The sequence below is a fragment of the Thermobia domestica genome, chromosome 7 (assembly GCF_964235325.1).
Source record: "Thermobia domestica chromosome 7, izTheDome1.hap1.1, whole genome shotgun sequence".
NCBI lineage: Eukaryota > Metazoa > Arthropoda > Insecta > Zygentoma > Lepismatidae > Thermobia > Thermobia domestica.
Genome location: NC_137460.1, coordinates 36736237 through 36754675, shown reverse-complemented (window position 1 = coordinate 36754675; position 18439 = coordinate 36736237). Strand labels below are relative to the sequence as shown.

The 18439-nt window shown below is 35.4% G+C and overlaps 2 protein-coding genes across 3 annotated transcripts in view; one reads left to right on the top strand and one right to left on the bottom strand.

Annotated features, from left to right (window-relative positions):
* LOC145690007 (uncharacterized) overlaps positions 1-18439 on the top strand; it is an 865423-nt gene that overhangs the window by 332312 nt on the left and 514672 nt on the right. The gene's annotated exons all lie outside the window — the stretch shown is intronic.
* Positions 1-18439, bottom strand: part of LOC145690008 (uncharacterized) — a 321281-nt gene that overhangs the window by 301754 nt on the left and 1088 nt on the right. The gene's annotated exons all lie outside the window — the stretch shown is intronic.

Below are 18439 nucleotides of genomic sequence, written 5' to 3'. Positions count from 1 at the left end.
AAGAAAGATTCATTATCAAAATAATTGTTCGAATAAATGTTCATTAACACAATAATTGTTCGAAGAAAGATTCGTTACCAAAATAATTGTTTGAATAAATGTTCGTTAACACAATAATTGTTCGAAGAAAGATTTGTTACCAAAATAATTGTTTGAATAAATGTTTATCAGAATAATTTTTCGAACAAAGATTCGTTATCAAAATAATTGTTCGAATAAATGTTCTTTATTACAATAATTGTTCGAAGAAAGATTCGTTACCAAAATAATTGTTCGAATAAATGTTCGTTAAGACAATAATTGTTCGAAAAAAGATTCGTTATCAAAAGAATTGTTTGAATAAATGTTCGTTAGCAAAATGATTATTCAAAGAAGGATTCGTTACCAAAATAATTGTTCGAATAAATGTTCGTTATTACAATAATTGTTCGAATAAATGTTCGTTATCACAATAATTCTTCGAAGAAGAATTTATCAAAATAATTGTTCTAATAAAGGTTCATTTACTAAATAATTATCTGAATAAATATTCATTATCTCAATTATTTGAATAAATATTCGTTATCGGAATAAGTATTCGAATAAATGTTTACTAAATATTCGTGATTAGAATAATTGTTCAAATAAACTTTCATTCTTCAAATAACAAACTTTATTCAAATATTCGAAAAATCCATTATTCGTATTTTAATAACATTAATTTGAGAACATTTACTGCTTTTTAAAAAGGAATTTTTGAGTGTCATTTAGCAAATTTCAATGTGCTAGTTTTCGCAACACTGTCTTAAAAGTGTGGGTGTATGCTTAAAATGTAATGTAAAAAATGTGGCTTAGTTTATGGTGCTGTAAGGGCGAAGGGGAACGTATAGATGATGATGGCTGTACTTTTTCCATGAATGAGGGCTTCTAACGAGCAAACTAAAAAGAAAGAAGAAAAACTGATCTGTTTACTTTTTTTTTTTTTTTTTTTTTAAATGTGTGTGTGTCTGTGTGTGTTGTAACATGAAAATGTCCTCCCACTGCTCCATCATTTCACTTGGTTTTCGTTCTGAAGTGTGGTTGTAAGAGCTCGTAAATGTTACATTTAAAATCGGAGCAGTTAGGCGAGTTTTCTGGCTCCAGAGTTCAAGGGAGAAGGTGGACCATTTTCTCTGTTACAGAAACGAACCGCTTCTGAGACAGGTACATAATACCCGAAGTGGGCTTTTGTTTTTCGGCAATATGTAATCTGTCCATCTGCAACGTTACAAATATGGATTGCATATTCTTTTTGATAAATCATGCTGAAACTAGTGAAAGGTTAGTTTTTAAATTTTTTTTTTTAAATGTATGATCAGATATCTTTTGTTGTTGATGTGAAGTAAATGAAAAGTTTTTATTATTTATTATTATTTATTTATTCTTTTTCAAAGAGGAGAAATTGCTTTTCTTTTGATAGAAATGAAAAATGATGGAGGAGGGTTTGTTACGTCAGTGGACTGTTTTTATTTTCATTTTTGTTGTATTTTCATATATGGCATACGGAATAAGTAATTCATCATCAACAGGTGGCACGAGCTGGCTCATGTGTTAGTCCTCCCTCACTCTCTTGCGTTCGAAAAAGTCGTGCAAAAGTCGTGAAACATGCAACGCCTGGATTTGCATTAATAATGCAACAAATGTGGGAAGTTTTCTGCGTTAACAACTGTTATTTTCTTCACTTTGAAAAGAAAGTGATTTTAGTGTAAAAATGGAAATCTTTGTACAGTATTTCTAATTAGAGTAATTTATTTGCTGGCTTTTTAGGTTTTTCCGATTTTGCGAGTGATATTCTGCTCTTGAGATATTGGCCAAATTATTAGATTCCACATATATTTCTGTAGCATGCAAGATCTAGAGTAAGTTCTCAATTTCTAAACAGAAAAAAATTGTTCGGGGTATTTATTAGGATTTAGTTAAATTGGACTGAATTTTAGTTTAGGGTCCCGTTCAGCAGCGAGGTTATATGAGACGTAGTACCTATAGCTTAATGTGGGATCCGAATCACATGAGCTCTCGCCTTGAATCAAACCCGGGTATCCAATACTAGGGTTTGGTATGCATTCTTTTATTTTAAAAATTATGTTTCCTATTCTCTTTGCTAGAATACGGATACGGTTTCTGCAGTTTCTTTTTAACATCGTCGTGATACTGGTGTGTCTTGGGATATTTTTTTTAAAGTAAATTTTTGATATTTGCTTTGCGTAAACCTAACAAGTTCGTAATGCAGTTTGTGTCAGGAAACTCGTAGGCCTGATATCCAATGTATTTAAACTTGATATGATCTGGTAATGATGGTAGATCTCATGATAATAATTTGTTTGAGTGTAGCATTCCATTTGACAGGCACGTAGCCAACGGGTGGGTCCGGGCCCGGACCTCCCCCCCCCCTTTGGAAGCCAGAAATGAAAAAAATTAAGGAAGGATGAAACAAAAAGAAACGAGAAAAAGAAGAATCAGCGTTAAAAATATAAAGCTACAGCAAGTGTTTGGTTACTCTTTCTTATGAGAAGCTTTGTGTGGATGGAAGGGAGGGTCAAGTTAAAAATGGATATTATTGTAACCTAGCATTCCGAATTCCATCTAGCTCCATGCTAATCCTATGGACTACAAATGACGGTAATTCATATAATACAGGTGATTCAATAATATATTTTTTTCCCCAGTAGTCAGCTCTTCTAAGAACGCACAGGCTATATCTCGAAAGCCAACTAGTAAGTACCATTGTTATTATTACAATTACAAATATCAATGTTCAAAAGTTCCTGAAATTCTTTTTTCATTGAGATATACTCATCTCAGGTTAATAGAACCAAATAAAAAAAAGGGAGTAAAATGGAGACCTTGAAAGCAAAATGTAGACAAGTTCACCAATGTTCACAAGACGCTGCTGTCTACGATGCACTGAGCACAGTAGGTTGGTGGGTCGTAATGGGTCGGTGGATCAGAGTGGGTCACGGTGGTGGATCATGATGAGTCGTGGATTATGGTGCGTCATGAGTCCAGAGTCACGCTGGGTGATAAATCAGTGGATCGTGGGTCAACATTTCATTGACCCACGCCATCTCTGGAGCTAATATATCATTTTTTTTTTTTTTTTTTGTTTGTTTGATAACCAAACATATCGCCCCCGGAAAGCAGAAAGGTGCCAAGCGCCATTCTCCTTGATTTCCAATTAAGTGCATATTCTCTACTTCCCATTTCATATTTAATGTTGACAGAAAGGAGACAAGTGGCAGGAGACAATATAAAAGGTCTGCAGTAAAAACTGAATTCTATAGAAGAATGAAAGAATCGGAATTAATTAGTATTTCATTGGTTTTTATGCTCTGCTGAGAAATTTACAGTTTGGTGCTTAGCACCTTTCTGCTTTCCGGTGGCGATATATTAAAAATTTTAACGTAAAGATTATTTGTTTAGTCTGAAAATTATTTTCGTAAATTTCGTAATCCATATTATATTTTTCAACCATTCTTGAACTAGTTATTATTTTGCTGGCAGGAAAAATCCTGGCAACTTTTTCGTGGCAAGAATGTAAAGAGAATCTCATTGCAAGTAATTGAACCTAACGCAGAATTAATGTTGAATTCCATTAAGTTTACCGAATGTATTTTGAATCGCAAGCACGTATCACGGTCGTACGTGGTATGGTTATCCACTTGGGAGGAGATCGACAGTAAAAGAAAGAAAGAAAGAAAAAAAACTTGACTTGGCAGGACTGTGGAAAATGCTTGTGATATTTATGGCGTAGTTTGAAAGTAAGTAGAAAAGTAGTGTGCGTACAGGTAGGTATACTGTTGCTCTTACATCATGTGTCAAGATAAGAAAAAAGTACAGTATGCGGGCCTACACTTTAAAATGGATAACTTAGATATTTGTGACTCACCTTACTTGCTCTAACCCCTAGTGGCTAAGTGGATAGTGTCCTCTTTTCCTTTTTTAAAACTGATTCAATTCCTATGGAAGCGCATATGTTTTGATCACACGTTAAGTTGTGGGTTCGCGCAGTAATGATACGTAGGTGAAAAACGAGATTAGTTGCTTTCATAGATCTACACATATGTGTAGCGATACTAAACAGCATGTAAAATCCAGGACCTATCATATATACATAATATTATTATGAGGCGCTCCAAGTAGCGCGAACAAACTCAACAAAACGTTCCTCAATCAATTTACTACTATTATTATTTCTGTTTTATTACTATTATTTAATAAATAAATAAATAATACTTGATCCAATATTCGGCGTTATACCCTGGCCGGTGAACGATGATTTCTGACAGCTTTGCACAAGGCCACGGCGAGCAAGCAGAAGACAGCAGGTCAACCAACCTTAAGCTCATAATCTATCGCGTCTCCATGACAACCACCGCAAATTGCCAAACTTTCATTCGCCCCCTCCCACCCGCAACGGGGAAGTAGACGATTCTTCCCCTGTGCGAGAAGCACATGGCAACACCGCACTTCTCAGTCGTCCTCGCGAGCTTAGCTGTCAGAAATCATCGTTCGCCGGCCAGGGTATACTACCCGAAATGTCTCTGAGTGTTGACAATTCTGTACCTTTAGATCCGAACGTAACCTTTTGAGAAATAATTTCCAAAATATTGTACAGATATTTACGTTTGGCTCTAAAGGTGTGAGTTGCAAACACTCAAGGAGGGGAAACTAGTGACTGCAACGTTACAATGGGCTTCAAGAGAAGTAAAGTGGACTCTCGTAAATTCGAACAAAAGTTTATTCCCCTTGAAAATTTTGAAAACAGTATTAAAAAGTCGTGGGTAAATTGAACTGTCGAATCTCCTCTTTTTAGAATATTTATGATATTTCATTCACAATATAAACTTGCCATATCCTTTAGTGTGAAGTATTTCGTATTACTATGAGTGTTACATTTTACAAATTTTGTATTTAATTTGAATCCGTTAAACGGAGTAGAGTAAGTTATCATAATGGCTGTTTAATTCAAGGAGTTTTCTTTCTTTTTTCAAGAATATAGTTTTGAGCTTCTATCAAAGCTAAAGATATCATACTATTGGTCTGATATTTGCGGAACTAATCTGAAAGATTGTTTTTAAATATCGATTGGAAAAAGACTGACTCTTTCCCAATCTAGTAATATTTAATCTTTATGCAGATCTCTATAACTGTACATATAAATCAGTGGCGCTCTTGGAGGAAACTATATCGATAAAAAGTTAAACTTTTATCGCTTCAATCTTCAAACTTACCTAGTATACTCATTTTTGTATAGGTAATTATACAAGAATTAGAACATTAGGCAGTTACTTTTCTTAGCTTGGAGCAGTAAAAGCTTGATTTTATCGATGTAACTCGATTCCTGAGCTACTACTAAACTTTATATACGAAAGAAAGGATCCCACAATCTTACTATAGAAATAGGATTTAAATAAAATTCTTTGAGATAAATACATGTGGTTTCCGAATTCCTGATCAAAACTCCCAACGAGCATAAATCTTAGATGGACACTGATTCTGTTGTTGTTCGTGATATGCAAATTTAGATAAGCCTAGCAAACTTGGACACTCTATAGTAAAAATAAATATTAAATTGTATGAAATTTCTAGTCACAAGAATATGATTAAGTCCAATCACTTTTGAGCGTAAATGACTATAATTTACAATAATCAGTGTTGCGTAATAATGAAGAAGGGCAGCCTATTGTGGTAAAATATGCCAAATGTGTATGCATCTGACATTGAGAGTTGCACTGTTTGACTTCATCCTTCAGCAGAAGCTGCATAATGCATGAATGAATGGCGTTCGACATGCATACACAAGTGTTTCCTTCTTAATTAGGATGGGAGCGGCATTCCAATGAGCAGGTTGATTCTTCTGTTGCAGTTTAAGTTGCTTGTTTTATAGCGGAAAGAAAAGTAATTGTTTATTCTACATTTAACTGTGTTAGGAAGTTAGTAGTATGTTACGTGTATTAGATTCCGTGCGGTAAGATTGCCAACTTTACAATATGCAATTTCGGGAGATTATGTACAACGCGAAATAGTGACGTAGCCAAGGAGTTCTAGGAACTCATATTTGTTAAACTAAATTGTAATAGAGTACAGGAAGTTATCTTGTCAGCTTTTCAAACCATAGGCCCTGTTGGAAACGGGGTTGTATTTTGGTGGTATGGAAACTTAAGGGTATTTAGTAAGCTGACTCCCACTTCTTTTAATTGTAGTCAAAAGTTCGTCTGGATCGTAATACGGTAAATTGTGGATGCTTTAAAATATTAAATAATAGGGCTACTCTCAAATAATACTTTCGATCAATATTAACAAACCAAAACCCTATTCACGAATAAATTAAATGTCGACTAAAGCAGGGAATTCGTGTTATTATTCAGTTCAAGATCTCTTGTTGTTGCGAATTCAGTCGAGGAATTTGAAGCTTAAAATATATAAAATGATAATCATGCCTGCTATTCTGTGCGGATGCGAAACATGGACGCTTACTCTGAGGGAAGAACATAGACTGAAAGTATTTGAGAAAAAGATCCTGAGACAAATATTTGGACCCAAGAGGAACGGGAATGGGAAATTGCGAAAACTTCATAACGAGAAACTGAATAATTTATACTGTTTACCAAACATTGTTAGATCATCAAATCTAGAAGGCCCAAATGGACAGGTCATGTAACCAGAACGGAAGGAAATAGGAACGCTTTCAAAGTTCTAACTGGAAGTCAATCGGAAAACGACCATTATGACAGATGGGAGGACAATATTAGGAAGGATCTCGCAGAAATGGAAATACAAAGTAGAAACTGCATCTAGTTGGCTAAGGACAGAAGTCAATGGAGAGTTTTTGTAAACGCGCCATTGAACCTCCGGGCTCGATAGGTCATAGTTAGTTGGGAAAAAGGAATCGATGTTCATCGCCAGCTGAAGGATATTTGTAAGGACACGGCCGAATTGTGTTGTGCAGAAGTGAGTGCGGAAATTTACGGGAGGGAGGAATCAACTGAAGATCTGCGAACGTGCGGAAACTGAATTTGTGCAACCACTTTAAAAACGTTGCTCTCGTTGAGGCACTGGTCTAGAGGACAGAAGACTAATCGTTGAGGATGTCTGGAATCTTACGGGATGCTCTCATTGCACCGTAAAAAGAATTTTGACATATTACTTGATGTTACGGTCGGTTCACGTTTGGTCCCTCGTCAACTGAATGAAAAGAAGATGGTCTCCCGGATAAGATTATATATATATATATATAATATAGGATAAGAACTTTGAAGTGGTCCCTCGTGCCTTCTGCTCCCAAGAACTAATCCCCAGTGATTTCTGTATGTTTTGGAAACTGAAGGATTCATTTTAAGGCAGAAGTGTTCAGTCCAGAAGTGCCTTCGGAAGTGAAATTTTCCGTGTCTAAAACCTACCTCACAAAGGACTTTTCAGACGCTTTTGAAAGGGAACTAAAAATATAGCATTGGTAAGTGAAGTAGACAGGAATTGTGTTAATGATTGACAGACATATAGCTAGAAAATTGAAAAATGGAAAAAATTACACTTGCTTTTGGTACGCACCTTGTACTAAACACGTGGAATTTTTCAAAAACTCGGGTACAGTCCGCAGAAAGAAAAAACTGCAACATGAGCATATAAGTTTATTTTGAAACGAAGAAATCTTTTGTTCCAAAATAAATGTGCAGGGGAGGATGCCGAGGTTTTTCTGGCGTGATTCGTGCCCTTAGACGTTATGTTGATTCCCTGGGCTGTTAGTTTCACAATAAACTTACATGTTCATGTTGCAGGTTTTTTGCTGCGGACTGTACAATGTCTAATTATTTTGAATAAGCCATTTATATACCGAGTTTCATCCCTAATTTGAAGGGTACTTGAGAGGGCTCCTCTTGTTTTTGGCGTAAATTTTGAATCTCCTTCCTTAAGAGATGCATTTTAAAAATTCTAAAGCCCATAGTCTCTTCCTTGTAGTTATTTAAAAGTACGTCAATGCAACAGTGTAGATTTGTGTATGGAATAAACATATATACAAACAAACATTTAGGCTTATAGATAAAATAATAATATTACAACTTAATTCGGAAGATAATATTAGAAGTTCATTCGAAAAACAGGGAAATTTAGTTCCAGCTGACTCTTGTTATTTCATGATAGGTGGCAAGTCTCTTCTGACGCTTGAGGTTGTGCTATTGACTTACTAAAGACTTGTTGGTCTTCCTTTTCTTTTGCTTGGAGTACATCCAAGTGCTACTTCTTTCTCTCCCTTTACCCTGACATTATAGAAAATGAAACCTGTGCGCGCATTTAAATAACAGCGGTTATTATTACTACACAGTGTGACAACTAACAGCTACATTTAGTTGCTTGTTGGTTCCAGAGTCGGGTATACTTTCCCTACAGGCTGTTTGCCTTCTACACTTCATTGAATGTTAAGGAAGCGCGGTCGGTTGTGCATCAGAAAACGACTTGGTTGCGTGCTGTTCCAGTGATCTTTCCGCGTTGTTTTGTAGTGTGTGACGGATGCGGTGCTCTATCATTATTACCAGACACGTAAAGTTTTGCGAAATTGTCAATTCTTCGGTAAACAAGATGTTGGAGTTACAAAAGAACATGCATATTGTTAACAAATGTAATGTATTTATGATTACATGAGTGAGTTGTACTTTTCCGCCATGATTTTTCCCAGAAATAGCAATAAAGCTAGCTAAAAGTAATATTCAAAATAGTAATAAAACACATTCGAACTAAACTTCTGGTGCTGTGTCCTATAAACAGGTACTAACGTCCAGAAAACCTTTTGTATCTGTGAAGATTAAATTTTATCGCTACAGGTTGAGGGAAGAAAACTTAACCTAATACTCTTGTTTGTATACAACAATTACGACATTTCGGAAAGTTCCTCCCCTCAGATTATAGCGCTAAAATTTTAATATCTACTTTCCTAAAGAACCGCCAGTATTCAGTAGTAAGCAGTCGATTAGCAAGCTCTGTGCTAAGACGTTAGCTTTTATAATAAAAGTCCCTTGCATTTAGCACAAATAAACCAGATAAGCAATCGTTAATTGCACGATGAGGCAAAGAATTGTTTTTATAGAGTTCTGTCATAGATTGTACTAGTGCAAATCCAGAGTATAGTGATCACTAGAGTAAGCCATTTTTCAATTATAAACAGAAAATATGAAAAAGTAAGCTGTTCCATTGAATTTGTAAGCGTATTACTGTATTTGAATTTGTGATTAGTTTCCCAGAGCAATGCTATTCATGAAGTGTACATTCCTCCCTAAAAAGTGATATAAGATCTCATATCGGTATAGATTTGATATAAATAATATATTGTACTAGCAGCGTTCACCCCGCTTCGCTGCGGTCACCCCGGAACGCAATAAACTTTGTTACTTAGATAATTTTTACTTTTTCACTTTATCGCCTGTCATTTATGTTAACCCGCCGAGTGACACGGTCATGCGGGTTGCATATAAATACGTTTATTTTTACCTATGATGAACTATAACAAAGGATTTGTACGTTATGGACACTTGAATGGTCAATTATCTCAAGACACTGGTAATTAAAAATTAAAGTGATATGATAAAAACCATCTAGGGTCCAAATCCTAATAACCCCCCAAAAATGAAAGAAATTGGTTCAGCCGTATTAGCGTGATGAGGGAACAAAGGATTTGTACGTTCTCTTTTATATATAAGATAATTAAAGAAGCGAAATATTATGCAAATTCTAATAGATTATATAGATGTACTATTATAAAATAATTTTGATAACCTTTAATTATAGAAAATAAGTAATATCTTAGGTGAGCTTGTAAAGGAAGGTATCTCCAAAAACTTGATTTTGAGATAAATTTGCTCTTTGCACATCAAAACCCACGGAATCGCAAGTTACCTCGAGATACAAGTTCTCTCTCAAACCAGTAACACGAAAAAATATTGGCTTTTTTCGTAGATAACTCAATTTTCACAGTTTAGGAGACACTTCTCTTTACCCACCTACCCGACATATATATTTTCTTCAGTTTATACCATGTAAAATTACGGGAAGTTTAATTCATAGTGTTTTAAAGATATAAGTATACTGATATAGGTGACTATGCTCAACGTTCAGAAAAACTGATAACTTTGTTTTCGAAAAGGCCAAGGATAACCTAATGGTGATCCTTAAAACATTCTAATAAAAGTGATTTCAACTTGAAAAAAGTTTTAGAAAAGCTTTAGCGCTTTATTATTTAGCAGTCTTAGAAACGTAATTATGCACTAGAAGAAGCGAGGGAAGTATTTAAGTGATCGAATTAAGAAAGAATGTAAATAGTTATTTTATAATAGTTCTATCTGTACCAACATTCGCTGAAATACTTGAATTCTGCGCATCACTGGCCAAATAAGTGTTACTTGACTGTGATGATCTGTGGTTACAGTCCATGGAAGACTTTCGCTATCAGAGTAATGGTTTTATTTGTTAAACATCTCTACTCTCATTGCTGTTACATATAGCTTACTGAGCCGAAGTTTGACACGTACCATCCATTCGATTTAAGTAATGCCCCAATGGATGAGTCTCAAGTAGTTTCGTCACTTGCGGTGAAAACGGAAGTGTGTTCAAGGCTCCAAAAGTTGTAATTTTCGGTTCCAAAGAATATGGCTGCTAGGTAATGAAAGTATAATCTTGTATGTAATTCATATTTTTCACACAGTACATTTCTTTTTCCATTGATGTGTTTATTGAAATTTCCAAAAATATCTAGTTAAACGTTTGTTAAAGGAGGCGGATGATTTGATGATTATTTATTTGAAGATTAGCGTCCCTTTTCAGCTCCGAGGCTACACGAGATGTGGGCCTACAGTTTAAGATGGAACCTCCGAACCACCGTAAAGCGTTAAAATTTCAAAGTTCTCTAACCAGAAATCGATCCCGAGGTCTCGTGCACTAAAGGCGCACACGCTAACATGTTGACCAGCGGGTATAGGGCGGACGATTTATAAAGGTGAAGTACTTAGTTGGTGGAATGAGAATGTGTGAGAAAACGGGAGAACCACGAGAAAACCCACGAGGACTGTTCTCCACAACAAATTCATTAACCTGAAATCGAACCAGGGACCTCTAGCATCAGAAATCATAAGCGCTCTTACCATTCACCGCGTCCCCTTGATTTAATCATTCTTTGAAGCTTTTGTTGTTCCGAAAATTTAAATAGAAATTACAATTCTCTATTTTTTGTTGACCTAAATATTTATAGATCAACATAAGATTATAAATTCTGTAGTAATTTGTTTGGAATCCACCGGAAACAAATGATGCCGGGAAGTATATCATGCTTGACAGGCCGGTAGCCAGCCCAAAAATTTAGGGGGGGGGGCCTGGCTGAAGTTAGGGGGGCCCGATCCAACAATATTATAGTTCATCACCTTATTATAGTTCATTTGCAAGCCTACCGTAAACATTTTAGAGGGGGCCAGCAAAAATTTAGGGCCCCTCTAAAACCCCCCTGGATACGGGCCTAATGCTTGATCCACCCATTGCGTCATAGTGGTGAATAAACAGCCAAAATTGTGCTCCCACTGAGAATCCAACCCAGCATCACACGTATCAAATACATGCTCGTTAACTGCCCGGCTACCGGCCAGATATAAAATGTATAATGTATATAATATTTTAAAAATATGTTTATTTAACTTGCTAAAAATTAACGTTGGATATTTTAACTTTAAAAAAAAATGTATTTGTTGAATTCTGTTATCTGCACGCAAACGGGACGTTGCTTCACATGTTGAATAATTCTTTACGTCATTCTTGTTTCGCTGTGAAATACTGTGAAATTCCTGTGCTTTCTCCAGGGATATACACGTACATATGTGTGAACTAAAAAGAAATCGTGCAGTAATCTGTTCGATAAATTGGTCAGGTAAAGATTGTGCGTGAATTATGTGACCCTTACTCTCATGACTGGTGAAATAATAATGACTATTCAGAAGGTGTATAAATTCACACATTCGAGGTTCTTTTTTTAATAGTTCCATCCCAGACAGCTAAATTATCAATATTTTACATCTTCAGTACGGTAATTAGAGTTAATGGTGAATGATAATTAATTTACTGTTAAAATGCTGATGAACTCCTGCATTTGCTATTTAGATTTGATTTAGATTTTGGGTTCAGCGTTCTTTTCAGCAGGAAGGCTATATGAGACATGGACCTACAGCTGAACATGGGTTTATAGTCTTTACTAGGTTCTATTTGTGTATTTGCATATCTTATTGGAGGAATTAATACAAATATATCTCTTACTTGTGTTTTCTCATGTTTGTACTGTTAATTGCATGTTTGATTTTTCTTCTTTTTGTTGTGTGTCTTAATATTTATAAAGCTTGTAATTATGTAAGCCTATTGTAAAAAATATAATCAAGTGTCTATCTCCAATACTTTTTGTTCTGTTAACCTTTAAAGGAGGTTCTATTTAGTCACCCTGTACTTTGAGAAATATTAGGTTGTTTATATGTAATATCAACCTATGTCAGGGGAAATCAGATTTGATGAAACACGTTGACAATAAGTTACATGAATTGGAGGTGTAGCCTGTGTTTCCCATGAACTAGAACAGTGACAGAAATAAAATTATTTACGTACTTAATTAGCAGAATGATACGTTCTGTCCGTTTAAAAGAAGAGTAGTATTAGTAAATGAAGTCCAAGTTCTTACCTAATCTCCCAGCTAAGAGGCATTTGGGCTGTAACGTATGGTGTTCTGTATCTTTCTATCGTATAGGATGGTGGAGTTTGCAGATTCATGTAATTTCCAGCGCGTATTCTAAAATTATTCTTGTTATGTTCCAATCAAAAAAGTGAAACTATTTTTGATCATGGACCGCTAAACGTGACATAAACTGTCGAAATTATTAGGTGATGATCTTGTTTCTGACGGGCATATATGTCCAAAGCTTCGTGATGAGATGGTAGCAATGTGAAACAATGACCATATTTTTTTAGTCTTGTGAAATACCAATAAACGCTGTTTAACTAATTTTCCGTTGTCGTTTTCTCATGGATTGTTTCGGATATTTGGCTTAGGGGAAACGAATCTGAAGATGACCCATCATTATTTCACCGTATGTGTTTCGACAACTTTGTGTCACGATTATGTTTGCAACAAGAAATCTTTCAGATAGACTTCGTAAGGAATTGCAATGGCCTACATATATGTAAAATTGTGGAGCGCTTATTTCTGAAGTACAGAATCGGGATTTGGTCGTAGTTTACGCAATGTAGCCATGTGTTGTGGATTTCCTCGGGGTTCAAATTAAACATTGTCAATCAATTTCTGTCAATAGAACTGTACTGAAATCAGTCATTTATTGTGAAATTATTGCGAAAAGAAAGTTGATTGGAAATTTAAAATCCCAGTTCAACCTCGAATTTATATGAAACAGGTTTCATTAATTTTTAATTGCTAATTTAACCTTTCATTTGAATTCCTTTAATTGTCTTATTTCGTTCAGTTTTTGTAATAGTCATAAATTCATGCCGACAAATCCTTCAACTATCTATACCAAGTTATTGTTTACCTTTCGGAAAACAAGCCAAGATGTTTTCTTATATCACTGAAAAAGTTCAGAATGTCCTCTGCCATTCCGTACAATATCATCAGTAGTTTTCAACTAAAATTGTAATAGTACTATATACATATGTATAACTCTTGTTTTCGGTACATAGAATTTCCTCGTGGCGATATGATTATTGCATGCGCTTTCGGCGCGGACATTCGGATTCAATCCTCGGGGAAAGTGCATGTGGTTCGGATTTCATGTTAAATTATAGGTCCACGTCATACATAGCCTTGGTGCTGAAAGGAACGTTAAGTTGTAATCCAGCCAATCAATCTATTTGTGTTATTTGATAAACTGCCTGCTGAACACTCCTACTTTTTTTTTTTTTTTTTCCAGATGCTATTATTCTGAACTTAAGAATTTCTTGACTCATGATACCAGCTTTCGCAGGTACTGCAAGTCGTATGTTGTATTTAAATTCCAATACAATACTTTCATCATAAGAAATGCATTCATTGTTACTGTCACACTATTTTTTCTGGTCATTGTACAAACTTCCTTAGAACCCGGTATAAAAGACCACGAACATATTTTGTTCTTTGCTGTCTTCTTTTTTTCCCCTCCGCATTTAGTCTTTTCTCGTCTCCCCGGGATTCCCAATCAATTTTTGAATTAGCGCTCCTTTCTTTCTAGTTTTATGTTCATTTATTTATTGATTGAAACTTAAATCAAATCAAGTATTGGGAATTCTACAGTGATGTATATTTCTAGATTCAGCTCTCATGAAATTTTACTCTCTTAAGTAAAACAATATGGCTCAGTAGTAGAGTACTCACATCTAGTGCGAGGAGTTCCTGGCTCGAGCTCAGGCCAGACCTTGTAAGTTTGTGGTAGACTGAGTTTTCTTGGATTCTTCCGTTTCTTCCTACATTCTTGTTTACCAATTCTTTCATAATCATTCAGTTCCATTAATCAGTCGTTCTTTTAATCTTCAGGTCATAAACGTGAGACGTAAACATAGACGTTATATTTCATGAAATTCGCAGTGGACAACTTTGTTCCTTGTGTTTTATTACGGTTGTCCTGTTTCCTCACTCTATGTTCATATCATCATCTTTTTCTATGATGACTCACAGTTATCGTCTGTTTATTTAACTTGTATAGCACAACTGCTGGATGTTAAAATATTGACTCTCCTGACAAAATCTATATCCAGTATCATCCATGTACTCAACTCTATCACATGTTGTATACAGCCATTTCGTGAAATATTTTCAGTGCGATTCCATCAGTGAACTATAGAAAAAATAGTCTAAATTTAGCAATTTCTGTCTCCAGGTTATACTATGTAGGATATCGAATTCTATTTTAAAAACGTGCTTGCTTATTCAAAACTTTACATGTAAAAGATTTATTATTTTAAAAAAATGAATGAATAAATAAAAAAGATTGCTAACAATTTCTGATACGGAACAAGACCTTAATTCTGGTAAAAGTAGAAACCTATGACCTGGTGAAAAAGAGAAAGGAACTTCCAGAATCTAATTGTAAGAAGTGCATATGTAGTTGTTCTCATCTGAGGGAATATGTCGAGACAGTCCAAGAGAGAGAATCATGCTTTTCAGCTGTCGCTGAAAAACTCGTTTACTCTTATTGATAGAGTAATATTAAATGAACACGTTATTTTGTTTGGTTCACGTTATTTTGTAATAAAAATACATTTAGTTTTATAAGTGGAGGCCTTTTATTAAAATGAACGGGTGGACATAGTTGTTATTCCTGTAACTTCATGTTAACATGATGTGCAGATACTCATATCAACTTACTGTTTTGGAAGACCAAACTTATGCTTCCTTGTAGTCGAGTGCGTGGTCGTGGTGTTCGGTTCCCGGCAGCAGCACTTGCCTCGCATACATACCGGAGTAGTAGTTCGTATTTCACTTTAAACAATAGGTCCTGTCTCACATAGCCTCGGTGCTAAAGAAGAATGTTAAGCTGAAATCAGTCTAATCTGAAAGAGCAAACTTGGGTTGGTGACAATTAGAATCGCTAAGTAATTAGTAATTATGCGGTTTCCCAGAACAAAGATAAATCTGCCTATCGTACACGTGAAAAGTATATTAATCCCAATTCGAGTAAGTTGTTAGACTCTCTCTCTTTTGTTTCTATGCCAAGGGGGGGACGGTGGCTTAGTGGTAGAACACTTACTGTATGTGCATGGGGTCCCTGGTTCCATTCCCGGCCAAGTAAGTTTGGACAACATCGTGTCCGTGAGTTTTCTCGAGGTAGTCCCGTTTCCTCCCACATCATCACTCCACCAACTCTTCCACCATCATTCACTTAATCATTCGTCTCCCTGAGCCTAACAGGCATAATCGTGGGACGTTAAACCGAAAGATTTCATTTCATTTCATTTTTTTTCTTTCTGTGCTAACAAAAAAGTTCCCCCTTGCCCTTCAAGTCTAAGCCAAGCTAAATTGTTTTCTCACGCCCGAAACGCTGTAGAGGATCACCTAGTTTTTTTTTATCATCCTTCCTTTAAAAAAATATAAATAAATAAATACAAATTTCGATTACTTTATAAAATCGTTCCCGACAATCCACAGATTCTCCCTAACTTCATAAAAATCATCGAATCCGTTTTAAGAATAAAATTTAAAACTTCCCGCTTTAGTGCATTTGTTCAATAAAAATATACACTGTTTTGTGTAATATTTGGATGTTCCATTAAATGATGGTGTTCCATAAAAACAGGAACGAACAATGGATTATGGTTTCTAATGTATCGTTACTCTTTGTGCTAGCCAGATTCCTATTATTCCTGTGTTTAATATTGATTTGCTTATAGAATAAATTCTTACAATATGTGCGAAGACTGGGTAAATATTCGCCCTGGTTAGTACGCCAGAAATTTAACAACAAAATTAATCCCACGAGGGTCACCCACAGCAACATAAGCATAGAGACAAGTTGCTAATGTACAACTCTTGTTTAAGACATGCATATATTATGCATGGCTGTACATATCATACTCTCCTTGACTTTACAGTCTATAAAGGGCTATTGCTGGATAAACTGTCTGCTTTTTGAGTGATACGTTTTTAATGTTATTTCTGGCTTTCTAGTGCGTTTACATGATAGCGACACGTCAGAAGAACCCAAACCCACATTTATGATGCCTACCAGATGTAAAACCTAGTCGATGGATTATAAAATGAGGAAGTCAGGTCCATCAGGCAATTGTATAAGTGCAAAACTAATTACTTCATCACTGCATGAGGAATATTAGTAATTGAAATGAGCATAATCGTAGATCTACATGAAAGTACAGTTTATATTTTAAATGTAAATACAGCAGAGATGATTGAATATCTTCGCGAGTTGGATCACATTTAGCGCTTTTGTGTTTGTAGAATAACGTACGGTATTAAGAAGATGACTCAGTACTTTTATAGAAATACTTAACACAAATACCTCTTTCTCATCTTATGAATTATTGAGAGCAATAATTGTCATAAGGGAATTGTATATGCAGGATTAATGGATTAAGATTTAAGGAAAATAAGAAGAGCTACGTCATGATTGTTAAATGGGTAGCGGTCTCATTTGTGGTAACGTTGATTCAAGTTCGATTCCTGGTGTTAGCTTATGTGTTTGTAGAATTCCATATTAAGTTCTAAGCCTCAAATAACTATGGCCTATGGAACCGGAGGTTCAATGGCGCGTTGAAGAAACCTCTCTATTGATTTCTACCCTTAGCCAAATGGATCCAATTTCTGTTTTGCATTCCTATTTTTGCGAGATGCATATTAATATTGACCTCTCTCTGGTCTTCCTAATGGTCGTTTTCAGATTGGATTTCGATTTAAGATATTGAAATTCGCGTTCCTTTTCTTTCATTCTGGCTACATGGTCATGGCTACATGACCATAAGCCTCCTAGACTTAATGATCCTAACAATGTTTGGTAAAAGATATAAATTATGCAGGTTCTTGTTATGAAGTTTTTGCCATTCCTCTTGACTCCCAATATTCGCTTCAAAATTTTATTTTCAAATACTTTCAGTTTGGGTTCCCCCCTAAGAGTAAGCGACTACGTTTCGGAACCGTACGAAACAACAGGCATGATTATCGTTTTGTCTCGAACAGGCCTCTAATAGTTATCTAATATAACCTGGGCGTCAGAAATGGACGTTCAAGAAAATCAATAGAATCAGCATACTATATATTTTCGGACTTTGATACAATGTGAAATATTTGCGAGTAGAAGAAATATTAAACAAAATACCGGTTACAAAAACATATTTGTTCAGAAAAAAATGAAATTAAATCTGTCAGTTTAACGTTCCACGATTATTCGTGTTAAACTAAGGGAAACGGACAATCGAGACAAGTAAATGGTGATGGAATAACTGATGGAATGAAAATGTGGGAGCAAACGTACATCTAGAAAACTCAGGGACACGATGTTGTCCACCATAAACTTACTTAGGTAGGGATTTGTTCTGAAAGAGAGAGACTTACGCGATTTTAGTGTTTTTCAAGATTTTAATTCCTGTTAATAAACCTTTAGGAATGTTCATGTGTACTTTCCAATAAAAGGGAAAGAATGAAGAGAGAATTCCGTAATGCAATGGAAGTATTTCGTTTCCCGTAATAAAAAATTAAATATAACGCATAGTATCCAAAATTAGGGTTACCCAAGAGACCAGAAGAGATAATTTTCCTGAAGAAATGAGGCATCACTTTCACGATACCTTTTCGAGACGAGACGGCCGTAACTCTTGTCTTGAAGTCAACTCTATCCGAAATGCAGATAAAAAGATCATTTTTCAAATAGTGAATGATGATGGTAAAAAATAAACGTGTAAATTACACGATTGA